At 40.3% G+C, this 13,271-nt stretch overlaps 1 pseudogene; it reads left to right on the top strand.

Annotated features, from left to right (window-relative positions):
- Nucleotides 1–376: 376 nt before the first annotated feature.
- On the top strand, nucleotides 377–13,248 carry LOC130140642 (senescence-induced receptor-like serine/threonine-protein kinase; annotated as a pseudogene).
- Nucleotides 13,249–13,271: the final 23 nt, after the last annotated feature.

The following is a 13,271-nucleotide window of genomic DNA, read 5'->3' as shown; positions in this document are numbered from 1 at the left end:
ATCGTTGGCCTTGGCCAAACCAAATCCATCACCTTTCCTAAGATTGGCCCACGTTGGCCCAAAATATTCACTCATCGTATCTCGAGATTGGTGTCCCGTTCACTATCGAGTCCCTAGTCCACGTACCGTTTCCTAGTTAGCCATACCCCATTGGTTAGTATCCCGAGAGTGATCAGCTCTGGGCGAGACTTACTAAAATGAAATGCGAAATATTGTCAATTTTATTGATCTCGGAATTACGTCGAAATTCGGGCTGTTACAGGTTCCGAACCTGAACCGGAACCGGAACCGGCCCGGAACCGGAACCGCCATGGGCGGTTCCGGTTCCGGTTCATACTTGGCCACGAAGCGGAACCGCCGGTTCCGAACCGTGGCCATGACTAAACTCACCGGCAACCGAGCCGGTGAGCCTTCCAGCCAGTTCAACCGGCTGATCCAGAGATCCGATAGCTCCTTCCGGCGATCTCAAGCCTCCAGCGACTTTCCTTGGCGTCCTCACGTGGCTGTGGTGGCTGGCCTCCCTTCGAACGGCCACCGTATCGCTTCGTTTTACTTAATTTTCCATTGATAGTTTATTTGTGCAAAACCGAGTCGGTTCTCAATTTAGCTTGTACACTTGATTCTCATAGGTTTGTCGAGCTTTCCGAGGCTTCTCCGTGCTGTCCTTGAGCTGAATATGGAGGCCGGATGGCTCGGTTGTGCGTTAAAGTATCATTACACAAGGTGAGTTCAAATCTCTCATCCTCCGATCCTGATGACCTGATTGCTTGTGATGATGATTTGATTTCAAAAATGTTAGAATCTTGTGAAGTGATGAACTAGAGAGTCGTAGAATACTTCTTGAGCTTCGATTTGATGGGTTGCATGTCTTAAACGGACATCGTTTGCTAGGTCAAAACTCCTTCGAAAGTTGACATCAGAATCTGGAATGATCATGTTATGTTCTGTTTTTCTGTGATACTGAATGACCTTGCTCGGTTGGATGATTTTTATGATTTTCTGTGTTCATTATTTGACAAAACTTTCTTCATGAAAGTTGTAAATAACACTCAGATCTATCTACTATAAAATTTTCATAAAATTAAAAGATGTTAGGTTAGGTCGATTAGCATCGTCATTTAGACTTAGTTTCTATGAGAGATGAATTTCTGACCGACCTTCATGTGTTCTTCGATTTTTACAAAATCATCTATTCAAAATCTGAAATTTTTTTTTAACAAAAGTTCATACTGAGATCAAGAGCTCTCCAGTAACATTAATTTTATCAAAATCGGAGTTCATTTGGATTTTCAAAGGAATTTTTATGATTTAGTCAGTATCTGTGTCTAGATCTAATTTTCTTTCCTCTCAAATCCAAAATATGTTTCTCCGAATTTGATAAACTTGGAGTCCTTTTTTGCAAAAAATCAAAACTAAAATTTTTTCCATTAGGGTTTTATTATATAGACTGGAAATTTTTGGGGCCTAATAGCAATGTCTAGGGGGTCAATTTGCTAAAAATCTCAGATAAGGTCTTCCTGGCCTAAAAAAATGATTTGCAAACGAGTCCTCAGAAAAAACGAATTTTATAAAAATTTGGACGGCTTTTTAGCAAAAACTAAAAACATGAAAGCTGTCACACACGGATAATCCTAACTGCCTAAAAATTTTGGCGGGGTTTTGATAACGGTCACTATTTTTTTCCCACAATTTCTTTGAATTCAAATTCAAACCGGGTTCAGACTGTCCCCAAGGATAAACTTGTCATTTTCGTGAAAATTGGTGGGAATTAGAAAAAGTTGTCTTCATAAAATTTGATCTTCATGAAATTATCTTTCTAATGGCACCTGAATTACTTCATTTGAACATCATTAAGCCAATTAATCACACTCAAACAGAATGGGGTCTGAATTAGCAATTATAATTGAATAAGTGGTTCTCCTATTGAAGCCCACTTCCCATTGCTTGATAGGATGAGGAACAAGGCCCATGGGCCTGAATGCATGCTTTGCTAATTATTATGCATGTGTTTGTTAGATGTATGTTAGGCCCCGTGCATGTTCGGCGGGTAGCTAAGGTGTTCACTTAGATACCGACTTTAGGGGCTAATTGATATGAGTTGCTATTTTGTGAATGTAAATGGTAGCTCGTTATCGTTAACCATTAATTAAATCATGTTAGATGACTAAGTGGGTGGGTAAATCGAAATGCATGCAAAGCAAAGGCTGATCTCGAGGCCTGTGTTTGATTAGTGAATTGCTTGCATCTTTGCTTTGCTTTGGTTGTTCCCTTGTGCATTATTTGTCATGAATGTATCTTACGGATGTAAAAACCAATACCCAAGAGGTGGTTCGCGGAGGAGATAGTCTAAAGTTGTAAAAGACGGAAGCGATAAACCGATGTCCAATCCGGTTTCAATTTGTATTCAATTAACGGATGTGATAGACTGATGTCCAATCCGATCTCAATTTGCATTCAATTCATTCGTTCCCGACCATGTCTCAGGTTTTCAATTTGTGTTGTAATAAACACCCGACGATTTGCAGGTTTTATCTTCTTGCACTTAGAATTAGCTCGTTCTTTTAATACCTTGGGTGTTTACTTTACGCAATGCTTTTCAATACAATTGTTTGTTTCTTCGTTTTTCTATACTAAGATAGGATTAGTTTAAAATCTTAAATGAAAACACAAAAACAAGATCCATGATCACTTAGTGGACTAAGGTTTTGGCATGAAAATGGTAAAAAACAAATGCATGACAATTTAGATAACAACCATGATAAGTTTAGCGGTACCAAAAGGGCGTTAATAAAAATATTAACATAAACTAGTCTCCGAACTTATAATCTTTGGTTTCCGTAGAAACCAAAACGAAACTCTCGTGTTCGGTTAGGTATTCTAGCCGATCCTCGACTTAGGCTAGTGGTCACTCCTAAAAAAGATAAAATCAATCCGCTGTTACGCGAGGTATGGATTTAGGGAAAATCCACGTTCATGATTAATGGACCGTATGGATGACTAAAATATTAACGCTTCGGTAAGCCGTCTTTTATGATATGCTATACGGACCATTTCATAAACACTTACCTCTAAGCCTGCTTCATCAAGTTTGACGCTCGAGAGGTAGGTCGCGACATATATTAGTTTATTAAAATGATTAATCCTATGTTAACATTAGAACACAACAACCCGTGCAAAGCACGGATTTATCTAGTATATTATAGAACTCAATGTCTACACCGGAAGAGGGGACTTTACATATACACATACGAAAAATAAAAGTGCTCTGAGGACATTTTTTAAGGGCTATTAGTTATATTTTGAAAATATGAATATTTCTATTTAAAGTATTCTAATTTCTTGAGATATGTTGTATTCCAATATTCAAAACATGTATCAGTATGCATTTTTTATAATGTTAGTGATCTTAACTAGTATCACTATGACACTAGTTAATAATATGTATCTCTGAAGTTTGGTGCTAATACTCACTTTACATAAAATACATGATTAATATACATTGCCATTTTGAAGTCCTCGCATTCCATCCAAGAAATATTTCAGTAGTGGGAGAAATGGATCCCAACGTCGTCCGAACCCTTTTAGCCCGCAAAAAAGAAGAAAAAAAAATTCCATTTGGGAAATGCTTCAAAACCAATAGAATTTTTGTTTAATTACGTAAATTGAACTATACGAAACCGATGTATTTGTATGTACAGACGTGTTACAAGTCCGTGGCCGCTAACTTCTCTTGACAAATATAATCAACTGCACATCATATTGCAATTTTCAAGTTTTACATTGAATCACCAGTGAGATATTATGATTTTCGTAACCAACCAGAGCATCGACTTTTCGCTAGTAATGTGTTCAATATGGTAAATTCAATATTTGTGTTGCATATCCATATGAATTGGCATTTGCTAGTCCCTCAGTCAATTGATTAATTATTTGCTCTTAAACTGTTTGTGAAAATGCCTCACTCAGGTACCCTGACGATGTTTATGATCGGATCTGGACAACTCGAAACTTTGATGACTTGTTGTTACTGAACACCACATTTGCCATTGGCAACGATGCGTGTAAGTACAAGGTTCCCTGGGACGTTCTCCGGACTGCTCAAAGATCAATGGATGTAGTTCTCCCTTGAATTTTCAGTGGACACCTTCGATCGACGCACAGAAATGGATTGTGTACTTTCATTTCGCGGAGATTGAGAGACTGTCGAGTGGCCTACAGAGGGAGTTCACAATTTCCGTTAATGACTATCAATTCACAGAGACGGTGAGCCTTGAATACTTAAAGCCAGTGGTTGTAGTTTCCATTCCATTCGACGGGTCGCACATCACCATCTCAATTGAATCGACAAATGAGTCTGGAAATCCACCGATCCTCAATGCCGTGGAGTTCTATGCCGTTGATGATATTCCATATGTACCCACAGCACAAGATGATGGTAAGCTTTTATTCTTCTACATGTTTTTATTGTCGACATGCACTTTGTACAGTTGTGCTACAATTGATATCAGTAATAATTAGATAGATGTTCCATTTGTTGGAGAGAGCACCTCCTCCTCTCTCTCTCTTCCACTAGATTTTTCTAGAAGTTTCTTTCTCTAGATATTTCCAGAAAAATAAGGCAACAAGTCAAGTAACTTGTCAACTTGCACACCACATCTAGAAATCTCTGGAGGAAATTTGCCAGAGCAAGATTAGCAAGCGATGAATGCTTGCAGGAGTCCACCGACTTTAGCAGCCTATAAATAGGAGCACTTGCTCCTTGTGCGTGAGCGTAGAGGTGTAGAGAGTTGTGTGGTGTTGTGCAGTGAGGATTATACGTGAGTGGGGTCTTCATAAAGTGTTGTAGTGTGTGGCATTAGTGTAGAGAGTCCACTGAGTGTCAGGCATAAAGATATGCCTATTGTATGAGTGTGTATTTGAGTGCACTTGTAATATTAAGAGAGTGTTTTATTTTAAGTTGGAATATCAACTTGAGTTCAACAAGTGGTATTAGAGCTACGCCGCGAAACTCAACACCATTGTCAGTAGGTGAGATTTAGGGAATCCTATGCTAAATATACTAGTCTCCACGGTGGGTCTTTATGTCATTCGTGAACTCCGATTTTGTTGGGATCAACAGGTGGGGCTAAGTATTACTCTGCTATCTGCTTAATTCCCTGCTTTGGCTACTTTTTGTTTGGTAATTGCCGGAATGTCTCTTCAAGCTGAAGCCCTGAAAATGATATGTGGGTTCAACCACATTTTGCATCCCTATCCTTCTCTGTAAATGATAGATCATTTTTGTGATTTAAATCACGGTGAAAGCTATGAATGACATCAAAGCTACATATCACATTAAGAGAGAAAATTGGCAAGGTGATCCGTGCATACCGAACAACTACACATGGGATGGCCTAAATTGTAGCTATGGAAATCCTCTAACGATTATATCACTGTGAGTCCCCTGGCACTTTTTATCAAATACTGATTTTCTAGGTGAAACTTAAAAAGAAATTTTATTCATCGTGAAAACTGGAAGTTTTATGTATCAACGAGAAAGAACATTTAAGATCAATGCAACCTCCCAACGTGAATTCCCACATAGGAGAAACGAAGAGCAGGCAAGTGTTCTTACTAGTCCTGTTCGCGCAACCTACACTACATTTGACACCAATCTTGACTTTGGTTTTCCATTGGTACAGTTCTAACTGCAACAGTGTCTTTTCTAGGATAATTTAGTTGAGAATATACAACTCAGCAACTTGCTGTCTCTTCCCTCCTCCCCCACCCACACGCGCGCGCGCACACACACAAACACAGACACACACCCAGAGTATCATTTTACAATCTCATTGACCTCAGGGATAAAGGAAAGTTGGCATTAATCCAAATTCCCCAATGCTAGTAATCTGAGTTACATAGTGGTCACAAGAAAATGGAGCGAAAAGAGAGACAGGGATAACCACAGCATGGTCGCATCTGCATCACAAAGAGAATGTGCATTATTCGGCTTAACTTAATAAAGTTACTGATTTTGTTTTTCAAAAGTAACCGTGCTATGCATGGGAAGGACTTATAACGACTTGAGAGTACAACTTTGATCTTAATATTCTAAGGCTCCCTAAAAGAAAGTTTGATTATGCGATCGCAAACTTATCTTTATGTATTGAGCAAAGAACAATTATCGATCTGATAGCAGATCTTTCGATTATTGTCCAGATCTTTTGATTATTGTCCTCTTCTCCATTAATATAGCTCTTAAAACTTATTAAGAGAAACACTTCCTATGTCTTTTAATTGTTGTGGAGGCAATTACTTTGGGAAGTTATTTTCCTCGAAAGTCTACTATTCGGAGGGGTAGTCACAATACTCATAGGAACCTTTTTGGTACAGAATCTAGTGAAAGGACACTGAGATTAAATAATCGACCTTTCAAGTATGGAGAGGTTTCAAGAATCACAGGAAACTTTGGACGTGTGATTAGTAAAGGTGGATTTGGAAAGGTTTATCTTGGTACACTAGATAACGGCACCATGGTTGCTGTGAAGATTCTCTCTAGATCATCAAAGCAAGGGTACAAGGAATTTCAAGCCGAGGTTAGATTGGATGATGCAATCACTGTTCCTTTTAAAACCAACTTATGCCGACACTTACGGAGACTTTCGTTCAAAAACTTTCTCTTAGACTATTGTCAATATGCATTATAATAATGCACACTCGTGACACTGCATGCGCAACCCTTAATGATTGTTCACCACGGAAACTTGGTTTCTCTGTTTGGATATTGTGGTGATTCCAAGCACATGGCTTTAATATATGAATACATGGCTAATGGAAATTTAAGGCAACATTTATCAGGTGCGTATTTATGTTCTTTTCTATTGTTTTCTTCTCTAAAATAATCCTGTAAAACTCTATTTCTTGCTCATAGGTAAAGTTAAGATGCATCCAACAAAGGACCATCCGAAGGTCTTGACGTGGAGTAAGAGACTACAAATAGCTTTGGATGCAGCACAAGGTCCATGAATGGGATATCCACAGTTGTAGTTTCTTTCCCGACATTGCTTTGGCATTATTGACATGGTTTTTGCAAGGAGTTACGGGTTTGGATTATTTGCATAATGTTGCAAGCCAGCCATCATCCGCAGAGACTTGAAAACTACAAACATCTTGTTGAACGAAGACTTCCGAGCCAAATTGGCTCATTGGCCTGTCAAGACCTTTTGTGACTGAAAACGACTCTTATGTGTCAACTTGCCCTGCAGGCACTCCCGGCTACCTCAACCCCAAGTAATGGCTTAATGATGCACCTAGGGGACCGGCGGACCCGTTATACGACTAGACGAACCGACGGGCTCGAAGTCAACGATCTCGGATTGAGCTCAAATTTAGTCGGCTGAAGCGAAACGGCGTGCTGATCAATACTCACCGCCGTTGGCCGTGACTAACAATGGATTTTCGTGATTCGGGGTCGTTTAGATGGGTTCCTCTATTATTTTAGTATTTTTTTTTGGTTAATTTAGTAAAGGGTAGTTTCGTAATTTTGCGTTTTGATGTTTATTAATCCTAGTAGGGTTAGGTTTGGGGATATATAAGCTTGTTTTAGGGTTTCGTTTGAGCAGACTTTGGATATTTTGATTGTTAATCGAATGAGAGAACAATTTGTTCCTCGTTATCGTTTCGATTTTTCTGTTTAGCCTAATTTCTTTCGCGCTTCGGCATCAATTGATATCAGAGCATAGGTTACCTGAATCAATGGCTGAACAGAATCGAGGTGGTCGAAGACAGCGTGCTCGTGGAGGTTGGCGGCATGGAGTCGTTCCTGATGCAGATGAACAGCTGCGTCTGAGAGACCTGCGAGATATAGAAATTCAGGAACAGAGAAGGCGAATCAAGGATTTGGAGTGACGTCTTGCGGAGGCAGGGCTTGATGCTCAATCCGAAGAAGAAGCAGAATCTGAGGATCCATCCGATGATGAAGAGGAGGACGTAAAGCCTTTCGAGGTTCTGAACCAGGGGCGGTATCGAGGAGTACGACCTGAAAATCAGCACTCTTCTCAAAATTTTGGGATGAAGATCGAGATTCCCGAGTTTAATGGTAAGGCTCATCCTGATGAGTTTATTGATTGGTTACATACGGTAGAACGGACTTTTGATCTTAAAGACCTAACTGAGGTGCAAAAAGTGAAGTTAGTGGCTATTAGGCTGCGAAAACATGCTTCGATTTGGTGGGAACACGTCAAAAAGCAATGCGCTAGAGAGGGGAAGCCGAAGGTGGATAGCTGGGAGAAGATGAAAAAGTTGTTGCAAAATTTTTTTTTGCCTACCCATTATAGGCAAGAGGCGTTTATCGAGTATCATAACGTCAAGCAATGTGATAAAACAGTTGAGGAATTTACAGAGGAATTTGATCGTTTGCGGATGCGTTGTGATGTGGCGGAGGAAGACAAGCAGACGATTGCTCGATATCTGGCAGGGTTGCGATATGAGATCTCTGATGTTGTCCAATTACAGCAGTATTGGACATATGAGGATGTGTGCAGACTAGCCCTAAAGGTAGAGGGGCAGTTTAAAAGGAGCAGTAAGACCAAATGGTCTAGCAACGGTTCTAAGTGGTCAGGCAGCAGTTCCAAGTGGTCAAATAAAGAGTCTCGAGGGAAAGCAGCGAGTTCTTCAGCCCCGGCGGCAGTTAAGGGCGCTGGTTCAAAATATGCAACAAAAGGATAACAGAGTAGTGCTGGATCTAGCAGGGGAGGAGCTGTAGGCAAGTGATGTTTCAAGTGTCAAGGACTCGGGCATTTTGCTGCTGATTGTCCAAACCAACAGTTTGTGACACTTGTAGATAATTCAACTTTTGATGAAGACCCAACTTATGATGAATCTGATGGAGAGCAAGAAGATGCGGATCCAGATCAGGAGAACATTGTCTATGTCGATTCTGATGAGTCTTTAGTTGTGCGTTGGGTTTTAAATATTGCTAAGGTAGATGATGAATCGTGGCTCAGGCATAATATCTTTCATACTAAGTGCATTAGTGGGGGAAATGTGTGTAGTATGATAATTGACGGGGGAAGTTGCAAGAATGTGATATCTACCACTATGGTAGAAAAGTTGGGGTTGAAAACTGTCGAACATCTTCAACCATATAAGATGTCATGGCTTAGGAAGGGGGATGAGGTAAAAGTGAGCAAGAGGTGTTTAGTACACTTCTCGATTGGGAAGAAATATACTGATGAAGTGTGGGGTGACGTAGTTCCAATGGATACTTGTCATATTCTGTTAGGAAGACCTTGGTAGTTTGACAGGAAAACACAGCATGACGGATTCAAAAATACGTACACCTTCAAGAAGGATGGTCAGACCATTACTCCGGGTCCTTCAGATTTGAGAAAAGAAGGGAAAAGTAATATGCTTTCCAAATCAGAGTTCCAGGAGGAGGCGGTGAATGCCCCAGAGCTTTTTGCTGTTGTAGTCATGGAGCAGAATCTTGATAGTCCAGAAATTTCAACTCAAGTTCTGCCTATACTTGAAGAGTTTGCTGATGTCGTACCAGAGGAATTGCCACCTGGATTGCCACCCATGAGGGACATTCAGCATTGTATGGATGTTGTTCTAGGAGCTGCTATTCCTAATAAGGCAGCTTACAGAATGAATCATAAGGAGCATGAGCCCTTGTGCAGTGCAAGTGCAGGAACTATTAAAAAAGAGTGCAATTCGAGAGAGCATGAGCCCTTGTGCAATGCCAGCTTTGTTGGTTCCTAAGAAAGACGGGTCGTGAAGAATGTGCGTGGATAGCAGAGCTGTCAACAAGATCACGATCAGGTATCGCTTTTCTATCCCGAGATTTGATGATTTAATTGATCAGCTGTATGGAGCGACTATCTTTTTGAAGATAGACTTGAGGAGTGGATATCATCAGATTAGGGTGCGTCCTGGAGATGAGTGGAAGATCGCTTTTAAAACTCGAGATGGTCTGTATGAGTGAATGGTGATGCCTTTCAGGTTATCTAACGTACTGAGCACCTTTATGAGACTAATGAATTAGGTGTTTCGTCCTTTTATTGGCCATTTTATCATCGTATATTTCGATGATATTTTGGTTTATAGTGCATCGACTGATCAAAACTTGCAGCATTTGAGAAGGGTGTTCGAGACATTGAGGGAGCAGAAATTATATGCTAATACCATGAAGTGTCACTTCCTGACTGATTGTGTGACCTTTTTTGGGATATATAGTAACAAAGGAGGGCATTCAAATGGACCCAGCTAAGGTTGAGGCTATTACAAATTGGGAGATTCCGAAAAATATTCATGAGGTACGTAGCTTTCATGGGCTTGCATCTTTTTATTGGAGATTTGTTCGGGATTTCAGTACTATTATTGCACCTCTGACGGATTGTCTAAAAGGAAATAAATTTGTGTGGACTAAGGAGGCGGAAGCTGCCTTTCAATTATTAAAGAAGAAGGTGACTGAAGCACCTGTTCTCGTGCTTCCTGACTTTAATGAGATTTTTGAAGTGCATTGTGATGCTTTAGGTGTTGGTATTGGGGGTGTCCTGAGTCAAAAATGTAAACCTGTAGCATTCTTTAGTGAGAAGTTGAATGAGGCTAAAAAGAAGTATTCAACTTATGATAAAGAATTTTATGCTATTGTGAGGAGTTTGGAGCATTGAAGGCACTATCTTATTTCCAAAGAGTTTATCTTATTTTCTGATCATGAGACCTTGAAATATATCAATGGGCAGCACAAATTGAACACAAGGCATGCGAAGTGGGTGGAGTTCCTTCAAGTTTTCAGTTTTTCCATCAAGCATAAAACGGGAGTGCTAAATAGTGTGGCATATGCATTGAGCAGAAAACACTCTTTACTGTCTACAATGCAGGTAAAAGTTCTAGGCTTTCATACTTTTAAAGATTTATATGCTGATGATCCTCATTTTGGGTATATCTGGAGGAAGAGCAAAACGGAGCCTTTTCAGCAATTTCAGATCGTGGAAGGTTAACTATTTAAAGGTAACAGATTGTGCGTTCCTCAATATTCTTTGAGGGAATCTATTATTATTGAGGGACATGCAGGCGGTTTAGTTGGGCACTTTGGCGTGGATAAGACGAAGGCCTTGTTGAGTGAACATTTTTATTGGCCTCGGATGGAGCGTGACGTGACGCGTTTTATAGATAGGTGCAGGGTATGTCATGTGGCAAAGACCAAGAGTACTGATGCTGAATTGTATATGCCTCTACCTGTTTCAGTTGCACCGTGGGAGGATGTCAGTCTTGACTTTGTCTTGGGTTTGCCAAGAACGCAGCAGAGTAAGGATTCAATAATGGTAGTTGTCGATAGGTTCTCAAAGATGGCCCACTTTGTCCTGTGTAGCAAGTCCTATGATGCTTCACGGGTTGCTCGATTGTTTCTGCAGGAGATTGTTAAGCTGCATGGAATTCCTAAGTCCATAACCTCATATCGTGATGTGAAGTTTGTGAGTCACTTCTGGCGCACTCTTTGGAGGTACATGGGCACAAGTTTGAAGTTTAGTTCCTCTCATCATCCTCAGACTGATGGTCAGACATAAGTTGTCAATCGAAGCTTAGGGAATTTGCTGCGGAGTTTGATTGAAGATAATCCGCGACAATGGGACTTGGCATTGCCTCAGGCAGAATTTGCATATAACAGATCTGAGAACCGAACTACAGGCAAGACTCCTTTTGAGGTGATTTACGGGTGTAATCTAATTACTCCATTGGATCTCACACCGATACCAGTTCTCAAGCAATTTAGTTCGGAAGCTGAAGAACATGCAAAGTATATCAAAGAGCTGCATTCCCAGGTCCATAATCAGATCAACAAGCAGAACATGAAGTATAAGCAACGCGTGTATATATGCAGAAAAAGAGTCGTCTTCAAGGAAGGTGATCTAGTTTGGATTCACCTTAGGAAAGAACGATTTCCAGCGGGTAGGTTTGGCAAGCTTCAACCTAGAGCTGATGGACCCTTCAGAGTTTTGGAGTGAATTAGTGACAATGCTTACAAGATCGATTTGCTGGGTAAGTATAATGTATCCGGAACTTTTAATATAGCAGATTTGTCACCTTACTATGCTGAAGAGGAAGAAGATCCTGAAGAGATTGACGACAATGAAGACGAAGCAGATTCGAGGACGAATCTTTCTCTAGCAGGGGAGGATGATGCACCTAGAGGACCGGCGGACCCGTTATGCGACTAGACGAACCGACGGGCTCGAAGTCAACGATCTCGGATTGAGCTCAAATTTGGTCGGCTGAAGTGGAACGGCATGCTGATCAATACTCACTGCCATTGGCTGTGATTAACGATGGATTTTCGCGATTCAGGGTCGTTTATATGGGTTTTTCTATTATTTTAGTATTTTTTTGGGTTAATTTAGTAAATGGCAGTTTCGTAATTTTTCTTTTTGATGTTTATTAATCCTAGTAGGGTTAGGTTTAGGGATATATAAGCTTATTTTAGGGTTTTGTTTGAGCAGACTTTGGATATTTTGATTGTTAATCGATTAGGAGAACAGTTTGTTCCTCGTTATCGTTTCGATTCTTCTGTTTAGCCTAATTTCTTTCGCGCTTCGGCATCACTTAACTTCAATATTATCGATCTGGTTCAGTTCAGGATCTCTATTTGCATAGAAATACTGACATTGCCTAGGATTTCATCTTTGATTTAAAAGATAAATTATTTGTTTATTTTTTCCTCCCAGGTTTCAATCTTCTGGAAACTTAAACAAGAAGAGTGATGTTTATAGTTTCGGAATCGTACTCCTTGAGTTGATCGCTGGCCAACCTCCAATAATGAGAAGGCGGGATAGCAGTGCCAGCATTCACATGCTTCAATAGTTGATTCTTATTGTTGAAAGTGGTGTTATACAGAGGATTATGGATCCAGGGTTACAAGGAAAATTCGACATCAACTCGGCTTGGAAAGTAGTGGAGATTGTTATGTCTTGTATGCGATCAACGGCGATTCAAAGGCCGGACATAAATGATGTATTAGCAGAGTTGAAGGAGTCTTCGGTGAGCAAATCAAGTGGTTCCTCTGAAATGACCTCCTCGGAGCTCCAATTTGACAGTGCCCCTACGGCAAGGTAGCAGAACTCTTCCAATCCAGAAAGGTTGTCTTCTTTTTAGGTAAAAGATTAACTTTTGTCTGCAAATTTGTACTATTTTTTTTATTGCGTCATCCATTTCCCTTTCCTATTGTGATTGAATCTTCGAATTGCTCTAGCACTGCTTCCTAAGAGCAGAGTGTCTACCAGCTTGCTTTGTAA

Source organism: Syzygium oleosum, unplaced genomic scaffold (genome assembly GCF_021117445.2).
Source record: "Syzygium oleosum isolate NSW1041296 unplaced genomic scaffold, Sole_v2.1 Sole_v2.20, whole genome shotgun sequence".
Lineage (NCBI taxonomy): Eukaryota > Viridiplantae > Streptophyta > Magnoliopsida > Myrtales > Myrtaceae > Syzygium > Syzygium oleosum.
This window is presented reverse-complemented; position numbering and strand designations above follow the sequence as displayed.